Here is a 20,178-nt window from a genome sequence, read left to right as displayed (position 1 = left end):
CGTAACAACTAGTCCAGGGTGCCGTGTCCCTGAGCTGACAGCTTGGCCCTGGTCTGTCACAATATTTTATCGTAACTACGCGTTTCCATGTTTTCATAACTCCACGCTTCTAGCTCACCAAGGACAGTGTAAGCAACACGTAACGCGCTCATCCCGCCCATTAAATAGAAGCCCACAGCCAAGTTATTTTCCCTCCGAAAGCACACGCTCCTTGCGCTCTCGGGCGGCAACACCACCTGCGTCGATCTAGAATCACGCCCGCACGACTTGTGAAAGGACCTCGATGTCCTTTCGCAGCTTTATTTGTCAGAAGCATTAAGAGAGTGAAAAGGCGTGTGGGACGTGTTAAAAGTTTGAAGAACTCTTAATACCCTGCGAGCTACATGTGCAAAACCGCATATATAGTCGCCTTTGTGTCGCCAAATGCCCGGATTACTAGTACAATTTCCAGTTCTGTCCAATAACCTCCGCCGTTCGCTGTTTGAATAGTTGTTTGGATCACAGCCGTATTTCTTGTTCTTTCTTTTTATCTTTCTTTTTGTATTTTTTTCTTCAAAACGAACATCTACAACTTCGTGCCAGAATATGGTTTTGGAAACTAGCAGAGATATTGCTATCGGTGTCGCTTTGGTGTTACCGGATGCCTGCTGTGGCTCTGTTATTATTCAGTTCCTTGCTGAGTAAAAGTGCCCCTTGGGTGACGAGTGTAGCCGCGAAGGTCAAAATTATTGTTCGTTTACGAAATAATTGTTATTTGCAGTAACACGCGCCAATGATTTCCCTCACACAGCGTTTTTCAAGGACTTGCCTTGATAAAGACAAGTCCACTTGTCGGAACGATGGCTCCCGCTTTTTCCTTGTTCTCATTTCGATCAGGGTCTTGAATTTCAATTTCCCGCCTTCCCCGTGTTTTCCCTAGCGTTTAATTATAGCAGCAGACTGAGAGAGTTAGCAAAAGAAGTTGCAGTTCTGCCTTCAATGCGAGGCCGCGACGCGATTGCTGGCACAATATTATGCGGAGTAAGTATTTCACGATTTCGTGCGGTATCGTTTGTAGTAAATGTCCTCAGATGCGCGGGAACATTCTTCTTACGGGAAGAAGAAAAGTTATGTTCGGGTCGTCTTGATCATGATTGTGATGATGATGACGACGACGACGACGACGATGATGATGATGATGATGATTTACTGGTATCCACTTTGAAACGTGGCGGTAACAGATAGTCTCCTGGCGTGCTTGAGTTAATCAGGTGTGCTGTGCACGGTGTTCAATAGTGGCTATTCAGATCGCAGCGCGCTTTACGAGTGATCGTTGCACGTCGAGCGTGGTTTGCGCGTTGTTTCCGATAACTATGCCGGACTGCGAATGGCGTTGTGAATTGTACGTTCCGCCCAGCCCTTAACACATAGCAAACAGCGTGCGGCCTGCTTCCCGTTCGTGCACGTTCAAACGTTACATTTGTTGCGTCGGTGAGCGCTTGCTGCATCATGAAAAAGTAGGCGACCTGGGAAAATAGGCGACCGAAGCACCGGCTCCCCCAGTCATCAAGAATAAACTCCACTGACCAAGGAATGTAGAAAACAAAAACAAAAAGGCAAAGCAAGCGAGGGTACAAAGGAAAAACGTATAATACTTTCACCATAAAGGCGAAGCGATGAATGCGATAGCAACATCTTAGTTTACTACACGAAGTATGAGGCTCGTAGCTGTAGTGGCAGTTTGAATTGAAGTAAACGCAACCTGACTAAGCAATACCGAGCTGTTGTGCCAGGGGTCCTCTGTTTGAATCGTGTCATCGGACAATTTTATTTATGCTTATTATTTGAAGCCTACGTCTTTTTTACCGATTTTACCATCCCTTTTCCATATCGTGTATGTTTCAAAACTCTTTCCTGGGCCGATCCCGGAGGTAGTGTTCAGCCGCGCCAATAAAACTGCATAATTTTCAGGTTCGAGCTCTGTTATTGTTCCGCACTGTTAATATTTAAGTCTCAGAAGACTCAAGATAAAAGGCACGCGCTGTAGGTTTTTCTTTCATGACATTGGTTTGTGGGCTACCATTTTCAATGTTTTTAGGAATAATTTTGTCAGGAATGTAAGACCAGGTATGAGCAACTTTAGTTATAGAATGGTGTGGCAATGTAACCCGCATATACCGCACGTTATATAGCATTGCATGGAATATAGCATACATATACCTAAATATACGCTGGAACCTCACGGCGACGCCGGCGGAAAAAATTAGCTCGGAATAGTCATATAATTGCCATCGCAATAAAATATCCGAGTAATGTATAACATCGCTTGCTTGCTTCGCCGCGGTGGCCGTGGACGATCGAGTTGTTTGCTACTGGGAGAGTTTGTTCGACCAATCACCAAACAGTACGGTGGTGGCGTTCGGTGCATCCAGTGCGGTAGAAAAGGCTGCAAGCTCGCGACGTCGAGACGCTGATAGATTGTGGTGTTGCTATAGGATGCTTTTGCAGTTCCAGCGGCGCTTACTGAGCGTCGCCTACACAACTGCTGCTTTGACTGCAGTGTGGTGAGTGTAGTGCACGGCAAGGACTCGTAAGATCTTGATGAGGGCTAGTTGGTTCATACTTAGAACTGAGGTGAAACAGCGCGAAAAGGACGAGGACACAAGGAAACAAATACCACAGACAAGCGCTTGTCTGTGGTATTTGTTTCCTTGTGTCCTCGTCCTTTTCGCGCTGTTTCACCTTAGTTCTAAGCAAGGACTCGGTTTGCATCGTCTGCCAGTTGGTCATCGCAAAAAAAAAAAAATAATGGTCAGGGCTGATCAGCAATTTTTTCCCGCAATCACGTCAGCTCTGTCCGCGTCCTGATGTGTAAGTGTGAGGTTGCAGCAAAACGAAAGGGAAAGAAATCTCACTGCCCTTCCACTCTGTGAAGAAAGATGACCAGCGAAGCTGTGTATGTGGGCCCTTAATGGCAAACGGCACCTCCGCCGCGGATGGGCCCCGCATTTCACTCTCTTCGGTATCGGCCAACGTACGGGGAGTGTTTGACGCCTGCTGCACCTCCGCCGCGGGTCGGCCCGGCATTGCACCATCTCCGCGACCGGCCCACGCATGGGGAGTTTCTTGCTTACAACGACACGAAAATTTTTTTGGGTGGTAGAGGTATACAGCTTCACTATAAAATTGGAGGACGCTTAAGCTTTGCCTTTAAGAGTGGAACGCGATAGCAATCAAAGATACCAGATTGCTTCTCATCTTTCCTGGCAACCGCAGCTTATATAAGAGTAATGTTTACCAGGAAACACTGGCGGAGAACGCTTTTCACGAAGGCAAGCGGGAGAGCGTTCTGATAGAAACGCGGCTTGTTGCGTGGGCTGCGGATGCGCGGAGGCGAACGCCATCTGGATGGCGTTGCAAGGAACCGATCACAGCACGTCGCTCTATGAATGGCAGAAACGGTGGAAAAAGGGCTTAGGTTTGAGTTTCCGCCTAACAGAATTATGTTTTTCGGTATATCTAAATTACGATCCAACGCTATCGTCTTTTGTGAGTTCTGTTTGTTTTGTACTTTACGGTTTTTCTGGCGCATCTTACTTTGAATAATTCAATTATTTCAGTAACGCCTCTGCACAACGCGGAGAGCCTGCGTGGTAGTGGTTGCGAATGATTTTTCGCTAAACGACATCCGACGCAAGACGCTCACGCCGTATCTTATGCGGCAAGCTAGGACACTGAACACTATCGCGTTAAAAGAAACTTGAGATCGTGCAATGCGTCAATGTGGACTAGTTTGCGTCAATACGTTCTCATGGCTACGTCAATGTAGGCGGATCAATCGTGCGAGCTGTGGCCTCACGTTCGCAGGCTGAATGAAACAAATGGGAGGGATATCTTTTAGTCAAAATGGCCAATCGCAGCCTTTTGCCGCGTGTTGACGGGTGCAGCCAAAACAAGCGTTTCATTATTATTATTATTATTATTATTATTATTATTATTATTATTATTATTATTATTATTATTATTATTATTATTATTATTATTATTATTATTATTATTATTATTATTATTATTTGGTTCCGTGAAGCAGCAGTTCTAAGCAACTTTACAGGGTTATCCATTACGTATCTCACCACACGAATGTCAAGTCTGGAGTCCCACAAGGATGAGCTTTGGGACCACTGTTATATTTAGTCTACATAAACGATATATCGACTAACATTCAGTCTTCCATACGTCTTTTTGCTGAAGATGACGTAGTATATAAAGAAATAGGAAACCAGAACGGCACTTTAAACCTGCAATCCGACTTAACGACTCTTTCACAATAGTGCAGCAAATGGCAGATGAATATTAACATCGAGAAAACTAAATACGTTAAACTTCGTCCCAGTTTCAACTTTTTGCCTAACAAGTGCCCAAATAACAATTCTGCAGTTGAAACAGTTTCGTCGAATAAATACTTAGTAGTTCACTTGCAACTGCAACCTCAAATGGAATGATCATATAGAACTAATCACTAGCAAAGCTTTTAGAAAGCTTGGCGTTCTAAAACACCGCTTACGCATTGCTAATTCCGACACCAAACATCATGCATTTAATTCGCTGATTAAACCATCATTAGAGTACGCTTCTAACATATGGCATCCACATCAAGCTTACCTTACTGACATGCTGGAATCAATTCAAAGTAAAGCCGCTTGATTCATCTCGCCCTCATAATCTCGTTATCACAGTTTGTCATCCATAAAAGAAAACCTTGGCACCTTACCTCTCGTAATCCGCAGAAAACATTCACGATTATCCTTTTTTTCGCAGTGTTTATTACAATAACAGTGCCTTTTCACGCAAATTCATTCATCCAGCAGCCCACATCTCTTCCCGCATTGACCACGAACTCAAGGTATACCCACCCTTCGCGCGGACTAAAAAATATTCACGTTTACCTTTAGTCTTGTCACTGAATGAATTATATGCCCTTTCGCCATTCATTGTCAACATTAAGGAATTATCTTCTTACCAATCGGCTTGTCTAAACTACCTTAATGAGCAAACGTGCCATGCCAGGTGATGTTTTCTAAATTACTATGTTATCCTGCTTGAGCGCCCTGCTACCTTTGATCACTGTCATGTATATGTTGCGTTATTCTAAACAGTGTTGTAGTTCGATGTTCTTTTATTGCATTATATGTGTTGGGCTGCTGAGCACGACGTCGCGGGATCGAATCCTGGCCACGGCGGCGGCGTTTTGATGGAGGCGAAATGCGAAAACACCCGCGTACTTAGATTTAGGTGCACGTTAAAGAACCCCAGGTGGTCGAAACTTCCGGAGTCCTCCACTACGGCGTGCCTCATAATCAGAAAGTTATTTTGGCACGTACAACCCTATAATTTAATTTAATTGCATTATATAATCATTACGCCATGCTACTACTGGATGCACTGTTTCTTCTTAATGCTGAAAATAGATATGTTCTTTATTTTGTGTTTTGATCTTCATGCTTATAAGCCCCCTTTTGAAGTTTCTTGTTGTTGTTATCCTCCCTTATGTAATGCCCTGTTCTGGGCCCTTAGGGTAAATAAATGAAATGAAATGAATGAAATAAGCGCCCAAGCAGTTACTGTAGTTGACTCAGTAAGTCTGTGTTCTTATACGATAGAACAGTTCGAGATGGCTGAACACCAGTACAGAGAAGAAAAGCGGTGAGCGCTGAACCAACGACTGAGGCTTATTTGGAACGACATAGTTCACATGCCCTGGCCAGATCCACGCGCTTCCCGATTTGCGTTCAGAACGCAGTATCCAGTTTATGATTTGACAGACGCTGCTCCCCTGGTAGAGCTTCACGTTGGGTCCTCCATTTTATTGTTCTTTTTTTTATTCCGTGCGTTACCTACGATTCGTTACCTCTTGTCGTAGCAGAGCGCTAGGCAGAATAGATTTTATGCAAGGGAATCTTTTCACATATACAGAAGGATTTCATGACGTCACTAACTGTGGGGGCTCACAGACGGTCGTGCACGTGTAGTGCACGGATAACAAATGTGTTACCCGGGTTTATCCCTCCTCTCTTTCCGCCATTGGCGTATAAATCAACGTATAAATGTACACATGAAGTGCTTCGAGTTTGCTTTTCTATTTTCTTTTTTTATGACATTTGCAGGAGAGGATTACGTTTTCTGGTGGCACCGGATACTGCTCGTCGCGTGGCCAACAGAACACGGAATACTGTTGAAAGGCCTGGACGGGAAATTACGCGAAGTAGTCCAAGAAGCCACAGGCGATTTACAGTTGCATAAGTAAATAAACGTACTTGGGATCGTCCCAGAAAACTTACAGAAGTTCGCAGTTTTTTCAGACGAGTGGATGAACGCGAGCACTTTTTCTTCTGCGAAAAAGCGCCTCTCAGTAACAGCCTTAAAGTCGGCTTCTTGCTTCCCGGAGAAACAGAGCACATAGAATGGCTGGAAAGCCTGGTTGAGCATTCTCTCGGAAAATGAGTTTCCTACGCTCCAGTAGTCAAAAGCCCGCGCGCGTTTTAACCACGAACAACGCTGCGAAACCATTAACAACGCTGGCTAAGAGGTTTGCCGCAATTTCCCGCGTATTAGCATAAGTGACCAGCCTTTTCTCGTTCCCCATGTCTGCAAATACGATATTCTTCCCGAGCGTAAGCACTTGCGGCGCCGTGTTCCATTATCTCTTGAATTACGGGTCCGCGCGCGCAGACCATGCGTGCCCAACGCGTGCACGCAGAGCTCCCGTGTTATCGCGTGCTTTGTTTGTTTATTTTAGTCACTCTTCCGCATGCGCGAGCCGTTGCGTTTGTACCGGAGATTGCGTTGCTGAACTTGCACGGGGAGAGCAGGAGGGCAAAGGAAGTTGGCAACGACAGCCGTCTTCGGCCGCGTAGCAGGCGCCGCAACGCTGGCGTGCACACAAGTTGCACGAAACTCCAGCCGGAAAGGCAAATGCCGGAAGGCTGTGAGCACAAAAAAAAAAAAAAACCGCATTTCCGCGGTCTGATGCCGTGGAGACATGGTTTGCCGGCAAATGGTATGCTCGCTGTAATTTGCCTGTGCGGCCAGGCCAAGTCTACAGCTTTAACTCGTTCCGACGCTGTCACAAGGCGTTGAACAAGTGTCACAAGGCGTTGAACAAATGTCACTCGGCGCATCGCCAGCGTGTGTCACAGTGCACTGTGACCTGACCGCGTAAGCGAACTGGCTGAGACAGGCTGACGCCCGCTCCAGGGAAACGGCTTTTCAAGTCGAGCGTTTATATCTGCGAAAATTACGGATACGCAGACAGGTACTCTATAGGCTTGAAGCTAGCCTACACGCAAGCACTGAAGGCTCCCAACTTTAGGCTATAGGGAGCCTACATACAGGAACACTACATGTCGGCCGCCTAGCAGGGCATCCGCACACTTTTAGTAATTACAGCAGTGAAAAAGTTTCCTAAAAAGGCGTTCTTTGCTTGCACACCTGCTTAGTACCAGGATGATGCAGCAGGAATTGTAATGCGTGAAGGCTTTTAAAGTATTGTCGCGCAAAGCTCGTTGAAGGAGATGGCGGCATAACTATATTGCATTGATAGTCTCTCTTTCCTTAATAAACCCGTGTTTACTATCATCATTTTCTTCGTGGCCATCGTCATGATCCCCACATCGGTTATAGTGACGACTAATAAAGTTATCACGATCGGCATTTCGACGACCACGACGAACAAGGCAGATGAAAAGGCATCGACCGCACGCGAGTTGGCACGACCTGACAGCGTCGTGTATCGCAAGTGTTTGTCTCTTTCTCTCTCTCTCTGTGTGCGTGTGCGTGCGTGCGTGTGGGCGTGCATGCGTGTGCGTGTGCGTGCGTGCGTGTGTGCGTGTGCGCGTGTGCGTGTGTGTGTGTGTGCGTGTGTGTGTGTGTGTGTGTGTGTGTGTGTGTGTGTGTGTGTGTGTGTGTGTGTGTGTGTGTGTGTGTGTGTGTGTGTGTGTGTGTGTGTGTGTGTGTGTGTGTGTGTGTGTGTGTGTGTGTGTGTGTGTGTGGGAGAAGCCACGAGCCATCTGTGGAAGAAGCCATTGCTGCTGATGATATTTTTTTGCACAACGGAGCCAACTGTGGAAGTAGACGACGACGGCGAACGCGCGAGCAGTGGCACGAGAGTGTTCGCGTGGTTGCGCCACGGAGCTAGCGCGAACGAAGAAGACGACGACGCTCTGGTCATTGCTGATGATGATAATTTCTGCTCGCAGACGCCACGAAACCCCGGATCTGAGCCATATGCAGCTTCGCTGTAAAAAAGATGGGGGACGCTTAAGCTTCGCATTTAAGAGTGGAACGTGATAGCATTCAAAGATCCCTGACTGATTCTCACGCCTCCCGGCAACTGGAGCGTATGTAAGCGTAGCATTTACTGGGAAACGCTGGCCGCGAATGCTATGCACGAAGGCGGGCTTTCTGGAAGAAACGCGGCGTCTGGCGTGGGTCGCGATGTGGCGGAGGCGAGCGCCATCTGGAGGTATTGCAAGGAATCGGGCGCGCCGCTCCGTGACCCCCGAAATACTAGACAGCTTTAGTTACACGTACGTAGAGGCTTCACGTACGCAAACGTTAAAAGCCTACGTACCTTAAGCGCACACCATCTGAAACGCTTTTAGCTACACGTATACGCGACGCACGCCAAGAGGGACCCCGCAGCTCCATCTATTGGGAAATGTGAACACGGCGGTAGCCAATTCAATCCTGTCGCCGTGTTTCGATGCGAGCCGTCTGCGCACGCGCGGCCCGCTATCGCTTGTTCGTAATCTTGCGGAACTCCCGCGCGAAGCTGCCTACGTGCGCAAGAAACGCACGCAAAGAATTGAATCTCACGTACGTCCGTGAGACGCGCGCGCGCCCGCTACGTTCTGCGCATGCCTACTGCTCACTCGTAGAAGCTCTACGTACGCAAAGGCTCTACGTACGTGTAACTAAAACTGTCTACTGTCTACTGACGCGCCGGCGCGCGCAAATGGCAGACGTCGTGGCCGGTCTATGACTGGTGAAACGCTGGAAAAGGGGTTTCTTTGAGTTTTCGCGCAACAGAATTAAATTTTCTCGTACAGTCCGATTACAATCCGATGTTATCACGTCTGTAGGTTGTGTGTAAGTCGTACATTAGGATTTTGCTACGTATTTTAGCTTGAAAAATTCAATGAGTTACATACACAGATCTACCACCGAGGAACTCTTACAACGCCGCTCTAAAGACGCCGGTCTTGTCGACGCAGCTGCGACGGAACGCCGTTTAGACGCAGGTGGCCGTTAAGCCTAGCCTCGACGCGAGCGACGACATACAATGACCGGGGCGCCGTCCAAAGGAATGCATGACATAAAACCCGTTTGTGTGTAATTCGCTATTGAGAATACTACCTAGTTAATTAGCCGAGTGAAACTTGAAGGGCTAGAGTTTTATTCTAGAGGAAAAACATGGGGCAGTCCGTTGCCTCCCGTATATGTAAGCCCATGCATGTATTGACAGCAGACGAGAATTCCACAATATTTACAACCTCACTGTGAACTATATAATTATGAAAAGTATTATGAAACTCTGCCTAATGTTAGAGTTATCTTAACTGCTAAATGTCATATAATTTGTTTCGTGACAGTTTCGATAACGCAAGAGTTACAGCCATTTTCTGTAACCATACTTTCTCCGTAGATGCCCTTGTATTGGCAGCAGACGGGAATTCTGCGACCTTTACAACTTCACTTTGAACTAATTACGATAAGTAAACGAAACTCTGCGTAATGACAGAGTCGTCTTAGCGGCCAATTTCAGTAGGAATTTTTTTCCAAAATACTTATGTTAGATTGAGATATACCGAGCATTCGCGGGAAAGTTGGGTTTAGTCGCAAGGTGTTTTCTGTTCGCCACCACCATTTTTCCGGAGGGTAGCCAAAGACAGCTTAGCTGTAAAACCAAAACGGGCTGGCCGCAAGAAACCTGCTCTAGGATCCATGCCAATGATGACAATGGCAACATCACTAAAGGCTGGGTGCGCTGAGGCGCTGAGGTCGACGTTATTGTGAGCGAGGTATACCACTGGAAAAGCTGGCGCCGCCATCGGCGTGACCTGGTATGAGGGATGACGTAGACACAGCGGCCGCGTCGGCTGCTTTGGAAGCGCCGAAAGAAGCTAAGTCTTATCTGCGCTGCGGTTCTGATAAGTGGTGAGCTTTTCCCGCTTCGGGTGTCTGCTTGACAATACTTGAAAGCACTCTAATAAGTAGTGGCTGCCTTTGAAGGCGTCCAACATAGTAGGCTACGGCTCGGTGCCGCAGTGCCGGTCGTATACGCAACGAAGCCCGATGTCAGCCTTCACACGTATCCGCTAGACAAGAAGCTGCGTGAAGCTTGAAACTTAGAACCGGCAAGCAGCCGTCGGCTACAACTCGGACGTGCAGCAAGGCCTTCTGCGAGGAAGATTCTTGCTATGGCGTCGGGGCTGAGATGTTCGGTGAGTGGCATAAAGCGCGTACTGAGACGCTCGCCCACGCGAGCTGCCATGTCACGCATCTTTGTTATAGGAACTTCTTGATGCTAGATACTGGCATGTTCACTGGGATGGAAAGTGAACGCTAAGAAGCACATTAAAAAAAGGGCATGGCATAGGCTCATGTTTGTGTTAGCACCGAACAGTGAATGTACTTAAGAAAAAGAAGTAGCGGGAAATTGCTCATTGAGAAGACCGATAAGCATACAATGTGATGTAACTTGAGAAATAATGATATTGAAATGCCCAAGAATTTAGAAGAAAAGGAAAAGATTGAATCGTCGCGATGGCACATAACAAGTCACCGATAGGCGTCGAAGTGCCTGGTTATAACGAAATTATTTTCGAACAGCTCTGATAGCGTCCACGCAACAATGGTTGCTCGCGTACTGTCAAATGCTCATGATAGTGATCTAAAGAAGGCAATGACGCTAGATTCCGCAACCCCTGAGGGAGGACGGCGAAGCATCGTCAGGGGATAGGGAGCGGGAAGCGAAAGAGCGTAGCGAAAGGAAGGAGAATGAGGCTTAATGGACTCCGCTACGTGCGACAGGTGGCAGTCCTCAGCAAAGGCGCCAGCGTTGTAGTCGGCGCTCACAAGGTGGAGATTAGATCGCGTCTATATAATGCCCCTAAATACAATTACGTCTATAAACTCCAGCAATATTCGCAGCGCAGGGAGCCAGGGACGTACCGGGAACAGCAAGTCAGTCTCTGTGGTCGCTGCAAGGCCGTGACGTCTGTAAGTAGTGAGGACTATGGAGCGTTCCTGCGCCAAGTATGGGCAGGCACAGAGGAGGTGCTCCAGAGTCTCGGGGTCTCCGCACATCTTGCAGGCAGGTGACGTGGCGCGGCCCTTGGCGTACAGCCGGATCGCAGTCCAAGTGCAGCCAGTCCGCAAGCGCAAGAGTGTGGAAATTGAATGTTCATATGCTGCAGCCTAAAGCTCGCGGCTCGGTGCGAAAACGCGTTCGCAGCGAAAGCGAAATACTGTGCGTGGACATGCATGCAAACGCGCAGTGTCGGTCGCTGCGAACGCGTGCGATCACTGCATCGAGGCTTCATTCTATTGCGCTCCCTTTGGTTATATGGACAGCCCATTATAAGAGCATAGTTCACATAGTTTGCTCTCAGCGACTGCCTACCTTTCACGCAAGAAACCGGTTCGAGGGACACCATCGCGGCGACTGCGCGCAGTGGGCGTTCAATGTACATATTCAGTTAAGAGACAGCGCCTGTAAACCATTCTGCGCTTTGTATGCCCAAGATTATTATTTTGACAATAACAAACGTTCGTCGCTTCGAGAGTACTTACAGGATTGTCAAGGAGGGCTTCTCCTCTGGTGTTTTCTTTGAGTGCCGACAGCCAAACGGACGAGAAGCACGCCACGTTATACTCACACCATACAAGCGAGACGTTTCTGACAGATGGCGGTTCCGTAAGTTCTCGCCGCCAATACACGTTCTTCTTCCGCGTCAGTTACGCTTTCAGAATGTGTAATATTTGTTCGCGTAGCTCTTACAGGAGTATGTTTAACAAAACGTTCTTCTCTCAGCTAGAAAACCTCGCGGCTCCAAACTACTGATTCGCTTTAGCCACGTAAGGTCAAATTCTTGAAAAGTTAATCTAAGTAGCTTTACTAGTTAGGCACACAATTTTTCATGTTACTTCGTGTCCAAAGGTTACCGTCTGAACACTCTAATGATAACATTATTCCCAGCAAGATCTATATTGGCTTATTTTTTAAAAGTTTGATGCGGTTAAACAAATACCGCCTGAATATTCACGGTGTGGTATGGGCTTCTGGCAAAGCAAGTGCGAATTCTTGGACACGTTTTCTTCATGCAAATGCAGTTTATAACTGTGTATACCCAACCGTGCACCTCTACCTATAAACAAGAACTTACCTACATGAAACATCTCAGCGTACATCACACGAGCTGGACAAGAGCATTGTGTGCGATTCCCATTAGATTTCAGAGCGTTGATGGCATCAAGCTCGATTTACTGGCGTTATCAGGAATAAAAATAGCTTCCTGGGTAAAAGCATTGGATATTCTCTTTAGTTATTGGTAAAAGATGGGGAGCACCGTTCACATGTGCGTTGTAATGAAAAGTACCGAAGCATTACGATGAGTGCTTTGCGGCATATATTTTGGCTGCCTAATGTTAAAAGCTAAAGAAGAAAACACCGCGATATTGTGAAATAAATGATAACATACTTAGTCACGTGAAATATGAGCTGAGATGAAATATGCACTGCGGACATGTGCGTTGTAATGGAACATATCAAATTTTTGGGATGAGTGTATTGCGCAAAGTTAATTGACCATCTAAGGTTCTGAAAAAAGAAAATACAGAGATATGGGGCAATACTGCCTTGCGTACAGTCACGTTAAATATGTGCTCTAACGTGACACCCGTAGTGGATGCAGCCCCAAAACCGCATGCCTACATTGGCACAATAAATATTGGTTTATTATTTACCAGTAATCGGAACAATGTTCAGCTCTTCAATTTTTGACATGTCGATGCCGCAGTGCAGCCTGGAGGCCCCTTCGACCATGCTAGAGATAATATTTCAGGTGACTGTACTACATTTATTAAGGCGAAAGCCTTAAGTGGCTCATAACCCCGATGGCCTTGGAAAAAAAAATGACCGGAGGACGCTTAAGCTTCGCCTTCATAAGTGAAACATGATAGCATTCAAAGATTCAAAACTGCTTTTCATGCTTGCCGACAACTGCAACATATGGAACTGTAACGTTTACCAAGCAACGCTGGCAGCGAATGCTATACACGAAGGCAAGCTTTCTGGTAGAAACTCGGCTTCTTGCGTGGGTAGATCTCCTGTTATTGTATAGCGCTTTTATTCTGAAAAGAGGTAACGTAAAAGCTATGCGCTGTAGGTGATATTTTTTGGTGTGCGTGCGTGAGTGCGTGCGTGAGTGCGTGCGTGCGTGTGCGTGCGTGTGCGTGTGCGTGTGCGTGCGTGTGCGTGTGCGTGTGTGTGTGTGTGTGTGTGTGTGTGTGTGTGTGTGTGTGTGTGTGTGTGTGTGTGTGTGTGTGTGTGTGTGTGTGTGTGTGTGTGTGTGTGTGTGTGTGTGTGTGTGTGTGTGTGTGTGTGTGTCATTGCATTTGTTTGTGGGCTGCCGTTCTCAAAAATTCCGAGGTATAACTTTGTAAAGAACAGTGGTTGGGTATGCGTGGTTCGTAATTTGGTACGAAATTTTTTTGGTGAGGCGACGTCTGACGCTGGATTTTCTGCGACAAGGGTCCCTTATCGCTATCATTTTCAAACGCGTCGTCGGCTTCAATGGTACAAAAACTAACATCATACCCCCTCAAGTAGGCAAAAAAAAAATGTAACAGCTCATTCCTCTCGTAATGCAGAGGCTACAAGCAGTCATCAAAATGAAGCGTACAGTGCATACATTCATTGGAATCGCACATACAACATACAGAAACGCGGCGTCTATATATTCGAGGGGTCAAAAAAAATTCACGTGACTTTGTCAATGGCTAATACCCCCGTAGAGAGAGAGAGAGAGAGAGAGAGAGAGAGAGAGAAATTTATTTACAGAAAGGCAGACAGGTCGGCCTAAGCTATAACTTGCTCTGGCCTGCTACTCTACATTGGGGAAAAGGGACAGGGAGGGAAACGGCTGATGAATGATGATGATGGTATAAGGAAGAGATGCGTATATACAAATTCACAGAGTTGTAGCATCTCTAAAGCCGTGCGTCCAGCCCAGTGGCTTGGACGAAAGCTATAGTGGCACTTGTTATCAGGACTGTGCTGTTTCCATTAGGCCAATGACCTAAAGGAAACTCATCTGATAGCGGCCTCTTATGAATCTTTGCAATGGAAAAGACCAGTTGCTGTCGATCTTGCGCGTACGTGGGACACACGCAAAATATATGATAAAGTGTTTCTGGCACCTCACAGTATTAACAGTTTGGGCTAATGTCACTGCCACCAATCATACGTCCATAACGGCTGGTGAATGCGACACCAAGGCGAATCCGGTGCACCATGCTCGTTTGGCTTCTTTTCGGCTTGTGAGGTATACGAAATGTCATTTCTTGGTCCCATTTGTGTACTCGCTTGTGTCGCCGATCAGGTTGGCTCCAGTGTTCCAAGGTACGGTTGCGTACTACGCGATGAAGTAGGGCGATTGTGTCTGTTCGTGAGAACGGAATGCGTACTTCGGAAGCATTATGTAAAGCAGTTTTCACTTCAGCGTCTGCTTGTTCGTTTCCTATCACGCCACAGTGAGAAGGCATCCACTGAAAGGTGACATTGTGGCCATTTCTAGTTGTGTGGTCGATATGCTCTGTAATTTCTATTGCCATGGAATAATATGGGCCTCGTCTGATGACACAGTCAATCATTTGAAGAGCTGGCTTGCAATCACAGAATATGCGTGAGGAGGCTCCTCGGAGAGAAATCGAAGTGCCTCCCGGATAGCAACAAGTTCTGCGCAGTTGATGTTGATCCATGGTCCAGCTTAAACCGCCGAGCAATGAGCATATGTGGAATGACGAGGGCTGCAGTGGAGGCATATGGTGTGACAGAGCCATTGGTATACACGTGTGCAGTATCACCGTAGTCTGCAGAAATGTGCAACTGGGTAAGTTGCTTGAGGCCAATAGATGCAACGGATGACATTTGAATAATTCCAGGGATCTGAAATGTAACGAAAGGTTTAGGCAGAAGCCACGGGGGTATTCTCGGAATACAGGCGGGAGAAAATCTTGACGGTAGAACACTCTGATGACGCGATATAGTCCTTGAAAAGCTGGAACCTGGGTGGGTGGCAGAGAGTGATGACAGAGGATGGTGCTTGTGTCGGGTCAACACGCGAAGGTACATTCGAAGAGGCTCGCAGAGCAAGTATACCCCAATAGGACAAGCACGAGCTTCCGCTATTGTTCCATTGGTTGACGTGCATCGTGGGAGGCCCAAACATGTGCGCAATGATTGAGCTTAAATGCTCTCCAGCGAGCACACACAGCTAAGTCACATGCTTGAGAGCGCCCGTAAGCAAGCAAAAAAAATGCAATGGCTGCAAAGGCAGGGGCTACAAGCGCCCAGAAAAGTGAAGCGAACAGTGCATACATTCATTGCAATCACCCATACAACACACAAAACAGCCTACGTTTCAATCCGCTGGGGAGAGGATGCAACGCAAAGTCGTAGAGTAACGTCGTTGACGCGAGTCTGACCGAAGCCGTATCTAAGCGTCGAAAACGGACCGAAGGCGCCGAACTGCAAAAGCAGCAACGCGACGATGCGAGACGACGCATTACCAAATGTGCAGCAGGCTTTCGATCGCCTTCACGTGTTGCAGGAGTTTAACATGTTGTCGATTTTTCCAACTTTTTCCGGTGACCTTTCTTCAGCGTCTAACGTCTGTTACAACGTTATCGTTTGGTGCAAGAAGCTCTTGAATGTATACGAAATTTACAATATGGTACCACATATTTTATAGCGAAATAGTGTCATGTAGTCAGAATGCGCGCGTGAAGCGAATACTGGCGTACATTGGCGATCAAACGCGAGTGCCATACATTGGGCCAGGATGTACTACGGTGGTTTATGTCTGATTAAACCCACACCTTGACATACAGATCAGATTCTGACGACGCACCACAGTGCGCGCCGCGATCGTTGTGCTTTGAGCGTCGCATCTTTTACAGGAAACAAGTACGGGAAATAAGGAGTTAGATTCGCAACTCCCAATTCTGGAATTGCCGGTGTCCTTCACCATCACTTCTGCGTGACAGTAAAGACATACTACATCTTCATTTAGGGAATTCGGGGCAATGGACTATAGAGTTTTGTTGTGCTTGCGTTTACTCCTTTAACGCAATATTTTATAATTCACAACTCACTTTTTCGTCTAACAGATCGCTAAATAGAGTAACTTGGATTTTAGCAGGATGTGCTAAAAGGAAAGAAAATGTTAATGCTTATTATTCAGGTATCACGGGACGGCAGAGGATAAAATGCAACAAAAATATCCTTACCATATTTAAAAGTATGTCCCCTTCAAAACGATTAACCTGAGTTCCTCCTTCGCAAGCTGATACAGAGTAGAAGGCGGTTAGTATCGTGGGCGCTTGACAAACGTCGAACATTCAAACGGAGAGCTATTCTCCTGAACCCGCCGTGGTTGCTTAGCAGCTATGGTGTTGGGCTGTTAAGCACGAGGTCGCGGGATCGAATCCCGGACACGGCGGCCGCATTTCGATGGAGGCGAAATGCGAAAACACCCGTGTACTTAGATTTAGGTGCACGTTAAAGAACCCGAGGTGGTCCAAATTTCCGGAGTCCCCCACTACGGCGTGCCTCATAATCCGAAAGTGGTTTTGGCTCATAAAACCCCATAATTTAATTTTTATATTCTTCTGAATATTTCATTTCGGGAATGCATGTCACCCGCCAGAGTTTCACTCCGCTTACCAACCACGTAAAAGACGAAACTGCTGCGTGAGGAGCATCGTATGTCTAAAACCACGCGCTAGCATAAACTCAGATCACCTCTATCGTTGTCTTTTGTTGTTAGATACGAAATGGAGATTTTATATCTCTGTACCTTCAATTCGAAGAAGGCGGTCCGCGACCAGTCCAGTTAGGATTCTCGAAGGATTAATTGTTGGGCTAGTTGATTTTGCAAAGCTGAACACGTAAATTAGCGCGATAAAAGACACGAACACAAGAGAGGCAAGCAAAGGTGAGCACTACTCACAACTGTTTGATGGCATGGAAGGATTCTACATAGATATCCCATGCCACACGTGCCCATACAGAACAATATGAACGGGCACGTGTACATCAAAGGCGGTTGCACAAGAGGGCGAATTCAGAATCACGTAATGCGGTAGACGGCACACTGACACTTCGATCTCTGTTCTTGGTAAAGAAGGCTGTCAATTTGTCAAATTAACCGGGGACACGATTGTGAAATGGCCAAATATATAGGGGATACGCACAGGTGCCCAGAGTGGCACTTCGTCGCCAGGGCGCAGCATCACACTGCGGTTGGCCGAATCGTAGCGATTCTTGCGGGCGTCTTGGGAGATGGTGTTCACGCGGGTGAGGTAGCGGCCGTGGACAAGACTGGAAACTAATCATTCGGAAAGAGGCACTCCCGATTAGACAGGGGCCAAGAAGAGAAATCAAGGATGAAATATTGTGGGTGGCTGTAGACAAGGAAAAATTGGGAAAGGTGATGGTATGTTGAGGGGCGATGCTGTAGGCAAAAGTTACAAACTGTCGAATTAGATCCCAGTTTATGTGGACCGGGCGGACGTACAGAGTCATCCACTCTTAGTACGAACATCGCGCCGTGTTCGTATTAAGAGTGGACGACTCTGTACATTGAGATAATGTCTGAGGGCATACAAATAAACGCTCGGTTAAGCCATTGGTCTGTGGGTGGTAGCTGTAAGTTGTCTTATAAACAGTGCTGGTGGCTCGTAGAACTTCTGAAAGAGAGGAAGACCTTGCCGCGGTCGCTGAGGAGAACGCGTGGGTCCTCCATGGCGTAAAAAAGATGCTTCGAGGGAAAAAGCAACTTCAGAAGCTGCGCCAGATTATAGAGAAGTTATCTCAGCATAGCTAGTGAGGTGATCAACAGCTGTCACAATCCGGCGACTTCCGTTGGTGGTCAGAGGAGGAGGCCCGTCCGACGGCATCAAACGGAGGAGCAGGACAAGGGGAGGCTTTAAGGGGCCCAGCGGGAGCAGATTTGGGGTGTTTGCCGCTTTTACAAGGCAAGCAAGAGGCGTTATACTCGACCACAGCTGAGTAGAGACCAGGCCAAGAGAACCGGCGTCGGATCCTGCCGTAAGTATTGTGATATCCAAGATGTCGTGCCGTTGTATCGTAGTGAAAAGCTTGTAAACCATCGCTTTGCAGAGGACTGGGAATGACGGGGACCAATTTGTTGCCATCGAGATTGTAAATGTAGCGGAATATGGCCCTGTTGTGCAATTTTAATAGGTCAAGTTGTCGACGAAGACGGGCGTTCGAGGGAGAGGACGGACAGCTGAGGCGATGCGGACGCAAGCGTTGCGAAGTTGCGCTAAATCAGCGTAAGTAGGAGGAGAGGCCGATAAAAACTGCGCAACTCTTTTCTTTTTTGGCGTTCCGGGCAGGGAAAGCTCAGGACTGTGGCAATATTCTCCAGGTCTGGCCGAATCCCCTCCTTCACTGACTAAGTGTCCAAGAACTTGAGACCTCGTAAGACACTGTCTATCATGCGTTCGAATGTGGCAGGCGCACTGCAGAGTCCGAAACGGATCACGTTGAATTCTAGAGTCCGTCCGGGGTGGCAAATGCCGTTTTCTCTTTTTCAGGCTCGCCAGTAACCAGTTCGAAGATCAAGAATAGAGACGTACTCAGCGCCCTGCAGCGAGTCGAAGGCGTCATAAATTCGTGGCAGGGAGTAAACGTCGTTGCGCGTGATATTGTTGAGGGCATGGTAGCCAACGCAAAAGCGTACTGACCCGTCCTTATTCTGTACAAAAACGGCCGGAGCTAATGAGAATTGTCCCACCTATTGTCGTCGCTAACTCGATCGTCGTTCTCGAGCCATTCATCGAAGTCTTCGCCGCGTAAGCAAGCAAACACTTGGGGGTCACGCTGACTGCTGCTGATGGTGTAGACGGAAGAAGGCTGCGCAGAGGCGACGGCGTTGGTTTGACAGCGTGGGTATTGACCGGACATTGAAGCAAATTATGGGGTTATACGACGACCCGAATGGAGCTCCAGAGAGAAACGCTGAAAGGACTTGGGGAATGAGGAGCAACCTTCACCACTTCTCAGGAACTTCTTTATTCTCGAAGATTAGGAGTCCCGACGACAAAGAAATCGCGACGGCTCGTGAGGATGATCATAAGTAAAGATGAAGAAGATGAGATGAAATATGGTGGTATATATATATATATATATATATATATATATAAAAGATGTCCGCGTTAACTTGAATGAAGACTTAACGTAAAACCAAGAGCTCTATAGAAATCATACCGATTGCTTAGTACCGGCATGTACTTACAGGCAGTATTTTTTTCATGACGAAGTATTAAAATTATATGTTTTTAATTAGTGAACTTGTTAACTATTCCATGAATTGCAAACATGTCAATTACAAAGTTCTAGGGCACCTCAAATAACCTCCGAATCAAGCATTTGTTTCGTGCCGAAATGAGCCTGCTTGTTTTTTCCAAGAAAAAAACAAAAGCCCGCGAAATACGCGAAATATGCAGTAGATATGCGCTCGCGCGCCGCTACACAAGCGCCTCCAAGCAACCTTTCAAAGATGCACTGCTGCATTCGTTTATCGCCACATCGTACAAGGCTACGTAATCTAGGATGGCTCGAAAGGTTTCGCGACCTTACTAGCGTGGTGCGATAAGCGTCAGCATCTGCGGACGCAAGGATGTTATGCTCGATCATAAGGCTCTCGGGATAGCACTAACCTTCGCGTATTAGGAAACAAAGCTAATAAAGAAATCCAACGAATGTAAAAAAACACAGTCTGCAAAAAAAGCACAAAAAAAGAAAAAAACAGCTCTCGGAAGAACAGAAAAGAGCCACTCGGGAGGTTATTTCAATAAAAAATAAACCAAAAGCACGTAAAGCGCCTG

General features: G+C 47.0%; 1 protein-coding gene across 8 annotated transcripts in view; it reads right to left on the bottom strand.

Moving 5' to 3' along the window:
- LOC142579501 (very long chain fatty acid elongase 7-like) overlaps window positions 1–20,178 on the bottom strand; it is a 95,698-nt gene that overhangs the window by 24,778 nt on the left and 50,742 nt on the right. Inside the window, exon 1 of one of the 8 annotated variants that reach the window (XM_075689764.1) lies at window positions 13,290–13,398. The exons of 6 other annotated variants lie outside the window; for them this stretch is intronic. The gene's annotated coding sequence lies outside the window, so the exon portion shown is untranslated. Of the gene's footprint in view, window positions 1–11,211; window positions 11,388–13,289; window positions 13,399–20,178 lie in introns of those variants that run through there. One more of the 8 variants, XM_075689765.1, reaches the window with a different exon arrangement.

This window comes from Dermacentor variabilis, chromosome 4, assembly GCF_050947875.1.
Source record: "Dermacentor variabilis isolate Ectoservices chromosome 4, ASM5094787v1, whole genome shotgun sequence".
Classification (NCBI taxonomy): Eukaryota; Metazoa; Arthropoda; class Arachnida; order Ixodida; family Ixodidae; genus Dermacentor; species Dermacentor variabilis.
The sequence above is the reverse complement of the archived record's forward strand: the minus strand, read 5'-3'. Positions and strand labels throughout refer to the sequence as shown.